Genomic DNA, 7,535 nt, shown 5'->3' with positions numbered 1-7,535 from the left:
CTGCCAAGCTTTGAAAACAGTGTTGTATGTAATGAATGGTATCAATTTTCTTGCAAGTACTATGTATTTGTGGTATAACCCTATTAACGCTGACAAGCTAGCTTTTATGATTGCTGAATAAATCCTGAAGGCTAGGTCCTAAGTAAAGTTAATATCTGCCACATAGATATTACCCAAGGGAATATACCACTCTTTGAAGTAGTTTTAGTCTTTGTAGGACTGTGAAAGTTTAATGCAACCCATAATCTGTTATCAGAAAATATTCATGGGAAAGCTCAGGATGTGAAAACACACTGAAACCTCCTGTAATTTTCTTCCTAAGATACTGAATTGTTGGTGTCTTTTTAAAACCTGAAAGGGAAATGAGACACTATGTAGTCAAGTGCTGCATAATGAAATAAGCATGCACCAATAAAATAACTTCACTCTGGAATCCTTCAGTCCTGAAATTTATGTGAAATAATTTTGTTTATAATTGAGTTGGAGTGATATTTAATGGAAATATCATACAGTTTGAGAACTAAGTTCTGTACTATCAATGGTGTTTACTGGGAAAAGTTGAAGAAATTACCCTACATTTGAAATAAACAGAAATACCATTTCCAAAACAGGGCATAAAGAAAATTCTGAATTATGAACACCAGTGAATCAACTTTGCTTCATAACGTCCATGTGTTACAGTAGATAATAAATATTGTTGAATGTTCTGAGCCTACATAAAAGTGCTCTATAAAACCACCTTGGATGATTTTCTGTCTAGCAGCGGCGAAGCAAAGTTGAATACATGTGGGTGACAGAAGTAAACCCCTTTAATTCTGGGCACAGCAGGGGTCAAGATGGATCCCACCTCCTAATTAGAGTAGCCTCTAGGCTGCTCCAGTTTATGTTCAGCTGCCAGTGTTCTCCAGAGCCTGCTTGGAAATGGAGGTTTTCTAGGGCACAGCAATCCTTGCACCTGTGAAGGAAATGGGAATGGCATGTGCAGCAGTATTGTGTTACCTGGAGACTGCCTCATCCTGGGCACATTCTTGGGGGATTACTAGGTTTTGTGGGACTGAAGGATGAGATTCATCATTCTGTGTCAACTTGGAGAGTTAAAATAGTCAGCTTCATAGCTCCACATTAGAAAACAAGGATAGCTAAGAAAATCAAATGACTTGTAACTGTGGAGTATATTGTGGTGGTACTTAAATTCAATTCCAATTGGGTTTTCACTGCTCCAGTTTGGTTTTATAAGTTGTGTTTTATAATTTTGTAATTATTACTATTGTTTAAGATGGCCTCTCCTTCCCTCTCCTTCTCCCCTTCTCTCCTTCCCCCAGACTTTCCCGCCAAAACCTTGGTTGTCCTGGTAACCCTATCCCATAATAGTTGTTTACCACTTTTCTGTTAAGTGTCAATCTTTAAGTTATATAACTTCCCCACCCCCTCATCATGTATTCCTCCTCCCCAAGTTACTTATTATTGGTTCAAAAGTTGTGCATTCCCTCATTATACGTTGGCAAAAGGTTGTGATTGGTCCCACGCAATCCCACCCCTGAACCCACTCAATAAAGAGCCGTGGCATTCCGAGGTCAGCGTCTCTCCTCGGAGCACTGCCTTGGGGAACACGCACCCCTTGGTTGCACATCCTGAGAGTCCCGCCTTTCTATTCTGCGCACTATCCGCACCGTGGTCGGGTTTGCCCACGCCTCTGGCAAAGTGGCCCCCTGGTTGTAGTGGCGGCAGGGCTGGCCGGAGCTGCACCCATTGGAGAAGCCGAACCACTGCAGTATATTTTAGGATATAAAAGTCAAACAATATATATTTACCCATTTGGGAGTGAGGCAAAAGAAATATCTCTTTGTCTGTATGTATTAATAAATAAGGTATTGAAAGAACTGTATTAGCTTTCCAAAGATCTGTGTATCATTATCTATCAGGTTTCTCTGTCTGTTTGGAGTTATCTCCCAGCCTCAAACATGTTTATTTACTCTTTTTTCTGCTTCTACATTGGTCCAAACTAACTCCAGTAGTTTTTGGACCCATTACTTGTGCTTCCTTTATCCAGAAAGAAGGATGAGCAAAGTATGCAGATGGGAGGCCACCAGCTGGGCAGCATTGGCTGGATGTTTGCAGCTGGACAAAGCTGGGTGGGTCCAGCAGCTGGAGTCCAAGTCCAGGCAGCTTTGCCCTCCTACACAGCACAAATCCTACTGCATCATAATACGCATTTGCTAATTGGTTTTATGGCTTATTCACTTAGTGCCTATACCAATCATTTTTCTTCCTGTGCTTCAGGCTGTGTTCCCTGATTTCACGTGTCTTGCTGTGTGACCTTGGAAAGGCATAAACATTGTGAATTTTGAAATTAGATTTGAAATTAACTTTCTTTGTGGGCTTCCCCCCCCCATGCTATAGTCTTGCGAGAGAATCACCTTTAGGCTTTTGCTGAAATAGTTTGGCTTCTAAAGTACCAGGTAATAAATTGTACATTCCAAAGTTATTTCTCCATGGCTGCCACAAAATTCTTTGTAAATAAATGAATAATTTTCTCGTGACCTGTTTAAAGTATGAAAACCAGTTTGACTGGCACAGCAAACCACCAGCACAGTTTGATTTTCTTATCCACTTAAAATCCCCATGTTCTACTTGAATACATACTTTCAAGAAAGTTAGAGGTGTTTGGAGACCACAGGGGTTGAGGGAAAATGTAGGTGGGGGCGATTCCTGGACACTGTAAGTATTCTCTCTTTTCTTCTGTAGATTTTTGGATGATTACTCTCACTTAATCTGAGAGCCTTCTAGATTTGTGTGTGGGCAGCTGACATCCAACACGTTAGCGGCTAAGTGAGATTATCTATTGTTTGGTGGTGTGCACGTACTGTGTGCTTAAGCAGCCACAGGTAGCTGAGGTCCAGAAAAATTAAGCATAGAAAAGATGTCAGTTGGTCCTCATTGTTCCATTACTATTATAATTCTTAAATTTTTCACTGGCAAGCTATTGCTTTATATTTAGGCAGCTAAACCTTTTAATTTTAGAATTGGTAGGGAATTATATTGTGTTATAAAGCTTTATCTAGCTGCATATTTACTGAGAGTTAAAAGCCAAGTAGAAAAAGGTCACCAAAACTTAAGTAATTCAAGGCTATCATCTCGTGCTTATAACATCCCCATAACACCTCAGAAAAGAAACTCATTATTGATTGTGCCTAAGGCTTAGGATAAAGTATGTCTCTGTATAGTTAATTATACCCCACGGTACTGCATCATTTCTGCTGTGGCAAGCTCAATTTAGTTTTGTGGAAGTATTACCTAGTAAGATTTGCAGATGGGGCTGATAGACATCCATTAATTAGGTGACCACAGGAAATGTGGAACTGTCCAGTTGGGAAATGGGACTTTGTAATGAATTATGTCTGGATGTGCTGGTATTAATGGCATCTCAACATTGGTTGATATGTACCAAGGCAAGTAAATCAAAGAACTCCTCAGATGGGTTCAGCTGAACTTGTGTTTTGCAATGCAGATGGGTTGCGAGTGCGTAGCTCTGGATCAGATCCTAATCTGTTTCAAGTCATTGCAACATTAAGGTCACAGAAAGTCTGAGACTGAATCTGGGTTATTTATGTCCAGACGTGTACCAGAGGTAGAATGAAGACTAAAACCAGGGTTTGAAAATAGCAAAAGCTTATCAGTCTGTATCTTTCTTCCTGCAACAATAAACTCTTTAGCTCAGTAGTACCCAATCTTCTGGGTGAGCTGGGCCCCTCTGCTCTTGGAAAGAGGCAGAAAGCACCAAATTTTGTAGGAGTATCTCAGCTTCCAGTCAGACAGTGCTTATTTATCATGGGAATTGTTACCTTTAAGAACCATTTTAGCAACAAATTCATATTTCATCTGTTCTCCCTGTGGACTGGATTGAAATGAAATGTGGTGTACTGCACACCAAAGCTGTTTTAAAGTAATGCTGTGACTTCTGAAGTATATGGAGTCCAAGGAGTTCCAAAAATCTCCTTATTTTTTAGAATAAGTCCCCTAAAACCTTAATGTACCACTTGATTACAGTGTATTGCATGGCACTCTTACATAGCGCTATCAATGCAACTTTGCTTTCCTAAATGTATCACTTTTCTTCAAACACTTCTTGCTTATGAGTTTTGCTTTTCAGCAGAATTTACAGTCTAATAGTATAAAAAATGTAGCATCAGTTTCTGTAATTGTGTTTTTCTTAATGTATGTTTTGCTGTGGCACCATGGAAAACAGCTCAAAGGGCTCATGCCCCTCTGACAGTGTTTTTACAGTGCTATTGTCCTCCTGTGCTTAAAGAGCCTTTTTAAAAAGGAGAGTAGAAAAAGGACTACTTTGAGCAAAGGATTCATTGGTTGTTTTTTAAGCATAATTAGAATTATTAAAATAGAAAAAATGTCTGTAGTAAGTCTCTAAATTCTTCTTTGAAATAAGCAATCTGTTGTACCTCCCTCTTTATAGAACAGAAAATTGGTAAACTGGAGGTGTTTAACATTTTAGAACACTTTAGAACTTTTTTCTTGTCAGTTTTCGAGTGTTCTGTGGAAATGTAAATTACTGTCTCTTGGTTTGCTCAAAATAAGTTATATAACAATAGACATTGCCAAGAAAATGGTTGCAATAGTAGCAAATGATTTTTCATGTTACACCAAGTCTTCTTAAGCAAGTTAAATTATTTTTTGGACTCTCAGACTAATTAGTGTCATATCAAGTTATGTGGAAAAAACTAAACTGGGTGGAATTTGCAGAACTGTGTTTTTCCTCAGTGCGTGGTTTCCATGGAAAGCCCATAGTACTGCAGAAAATTCTTTTGTGTGTGTGGCAGCATGTAAAGAAAAATAAGACCATGTGAAAACAAATTCTCAGAATTATAGATGAAAAAAAAGAAGTCTCCTTTGCAAGTGTCAGCTAAAAGCTCAGTTTTAATTCCTCTAGTACACATAGGTGGAAAAACAATCTCTGAGCAGAGCCAGATATTATATTTGTCCAGCAACACCTACGGCTCATATATCATTTCACTGAACCAAGTGATTCATGGCCTGTGTATTATTTTCCAGGATGATTAAGTAATAAGACAAGAACATGAAATAAGGAAGGAAATAAATTGGCAGTGTTTCTATAGCTACAATTCTTATGGCTTAATTGTTTAATGGAAATGTGATGAGGTTCATACATTCCTAATTGGAGGAAACTATGAGCTGATAAGATAATGTAGCACTTCAGCTGGCTGACTGATTGCTATGTTGAGTCCATGTGTGCAAAATTTTAGATTAGCCTATTGATTATCTAGTTGAAATGCCTACCACGTGGAACACTAAATTTGCCCAAGAAAAAAGTAAAAGAAACTTCAAAAGGTCTAATAAAACTCTCACACTGTTATGTACTCATTGACGCAGTGCATTCATTTTTTTAGGTGTATGTGATTTAATGGGTCTGCTGCTGCACATTTAATTTTCACTGTCTTCAACTTTCAAAGCTTATTCATTCTTCATTATTTCTGCATTTAAACAAATGCACCCACACTTGCAGACTACGTAGATGTTAGAGATGAGTTTTTCAATGAAGCAAGAAGTAAGCAAGTTCTTACAGATCAAAGAAAAAGAATGATTTATGACCTGTTTATAACAAATTTGAAATTGGATTTTATTAAAGAAATGCATTGCTTATTATTCTAAGTATCGTTGGAAAACACTTTCTAAGACAGCAATGAAATAAAATGTGAACGTTGCCTAAGTAAAACATTCCCTAAAATGAATGAAAAAGTGTGATAGATTGCAGAATATAATGAGTATATATGTTCACCTTAATTAGCCATCATCTAGTGACCACCAGTGTCAAGAGCTCCTGCTGTCGCTGTCTCATGAGTTCAGTAACATGTGCCTAAATCAGTTAAATATTTGTCAGCACACTGGAGTGGTCCCAAAAACTATTACACAACAAGCACCTGCAATTCTTTCATAGGCCAGAAATGTGTTGTGCTTCCTGTAGTATCTTGAAAGCCAATCTCAGCTTTCATTCTTCCTGTGGTGATGATTTTATCTGTGCAGGACCGGTGGGCCCATCTGCTCTGTGTGCTGTGGAGTGCAGAACAGAGCACTCCCATTCTCCATGGATGCTACAATTGCAAGAGATGATGTAGGAAAACACAGAAATAAAAGTAATGGAAGACTTTGATAACTGGAAATTTGTAAATGAAATCCTTAATTTTAGCAACTTTTTTAAAAAAATTAAAGTAGCAAAGTGGATTGGAGCATAACAGACTCATCATTAAAGGCAACTTGCAACACAAGCTGGTTTTTCTTCATGCACTTAAAAGCACTTGCACAAGATCTCTGTTTTGGAGAAAGAAGTTATCAAAATATATTTAAAATTGAACTTACTGGAGTAAACACATCTTTGAAATGGGAATGAAAACAGCTTTCTAGAGAATCCATATAAATCTCAATTAAATTAAATACCTATTGATCCCAGTCTTCCTATGGCAGAAATTCCTGTTGATTTCTGAAGGTTGATTTGGCTGCGCTCCCATGTCTACCTGGGACTTTCTCCACCATTTCTTTCTATGGCATAAAATCCAACAGGAAATGCATCTACTTAGGGAAAAGGTGACAACTGTAAATAAGAACATGGTTCAGGACCTCTACAACTCTAATTGTATTCTCTGATACTCAGCTAGAAGTATAAAATATTCACTGAAAGTCAGCAACAAGGAGTCTGACTAAGAAACTTATTTTGATTTTTTTTCTTTTTAATTTAGCAGAATTATCAAATTCAGAGTGTAAATTATGCATTTTGTTAACTAATAGGCTTGTGGCACCTTCAGGAAACACATCTACATAAGAGGTGTCTGGTTGTAATGATGCCTCAGGGGACAGAAGGAGACATTTTAAAATTTCTGTGAGAAAACAGAACACTCAGAGGGGAGTGGGAGGAACAACACTGTCCCAGCACACTCATGGGTGGTGGCACACTTTGTGCTAGCCCTTTTTGGGTTACACTTTATGAAATATATGACTCAGCATTAAAGATATAATTATATCTAAAAAGCCAACCTTTTGCTCTGTCAGAGAGCATTTACAGTCGCAAACCTTTAACTGAAGCTAAGTAAAATATGTTAAATTAATGAATTGATTTTTTTTTGCAAAAGCAGATCAAATGAGAGGTAACCCATTATATTAAAACTATATTATGGAGTATTTTGACAAAATGTCATAAAATAAATATGTATTGTTCCCAGTGAAACTTCTGATTTCTGGAAATTTAATTACACATTAATTCTTACAGTCACCCAGTCTCTCCTACAGATGTGGAAAACAGAAAAAAAAAACTTAAACCCATGCACCAGCATGTTTGTCTGTCCCCAGCAGTATAAAATAATATCTTTTGTGGTGACTTCTTTTCACAGATTCCCTTCAGTCATATATTCCTTTAGTCTTTGTATATTGGACATTTTAACGTCACTCACTGTAGCTGAGAGCAAATATTTGCAAGCTTCAGAATGAATTCAGCCTCATAACTGAGGGTT

The 7,535-nt window shown here is 37.7% G+C and overlaps 1 long non-coding RNA gene across 1 annotated transcript in view; it reads left to right on the top strand.

The window, feature by feature from the left end:
* The first annotated feature begins 2,620 nt into the window (after positions 1–2,620).
* Positions 2,621–7,535, top strand: part of LOC310912992 — an 80,305-nt gene continuing 75,390 nt past the window's right edge. Inside the window, exon 1 of the long non-coding RNA XR_014590755.1 lies at positions 2,621–2,718. This is a non-coding gene — a long non-coding RNA (uncharacterized lncRNA). The remainder of the gene's footprint in view (positions 2,719–7,535) is intronic.

Source organism: Zosterops lateralis (genome assembly GCF_965231275.1).
Source record: "Zosterops lateralis genome assembly, chromosome: 9".
NCBI lineage: Eukaryota > Metazoa > Chordata > Aves > Passeriformes > Zosteropidae > Zosterops > Zosterops lateralis.
This window is presented reverse-complemented; position numbering and strand designations above follow the sequence as displayed.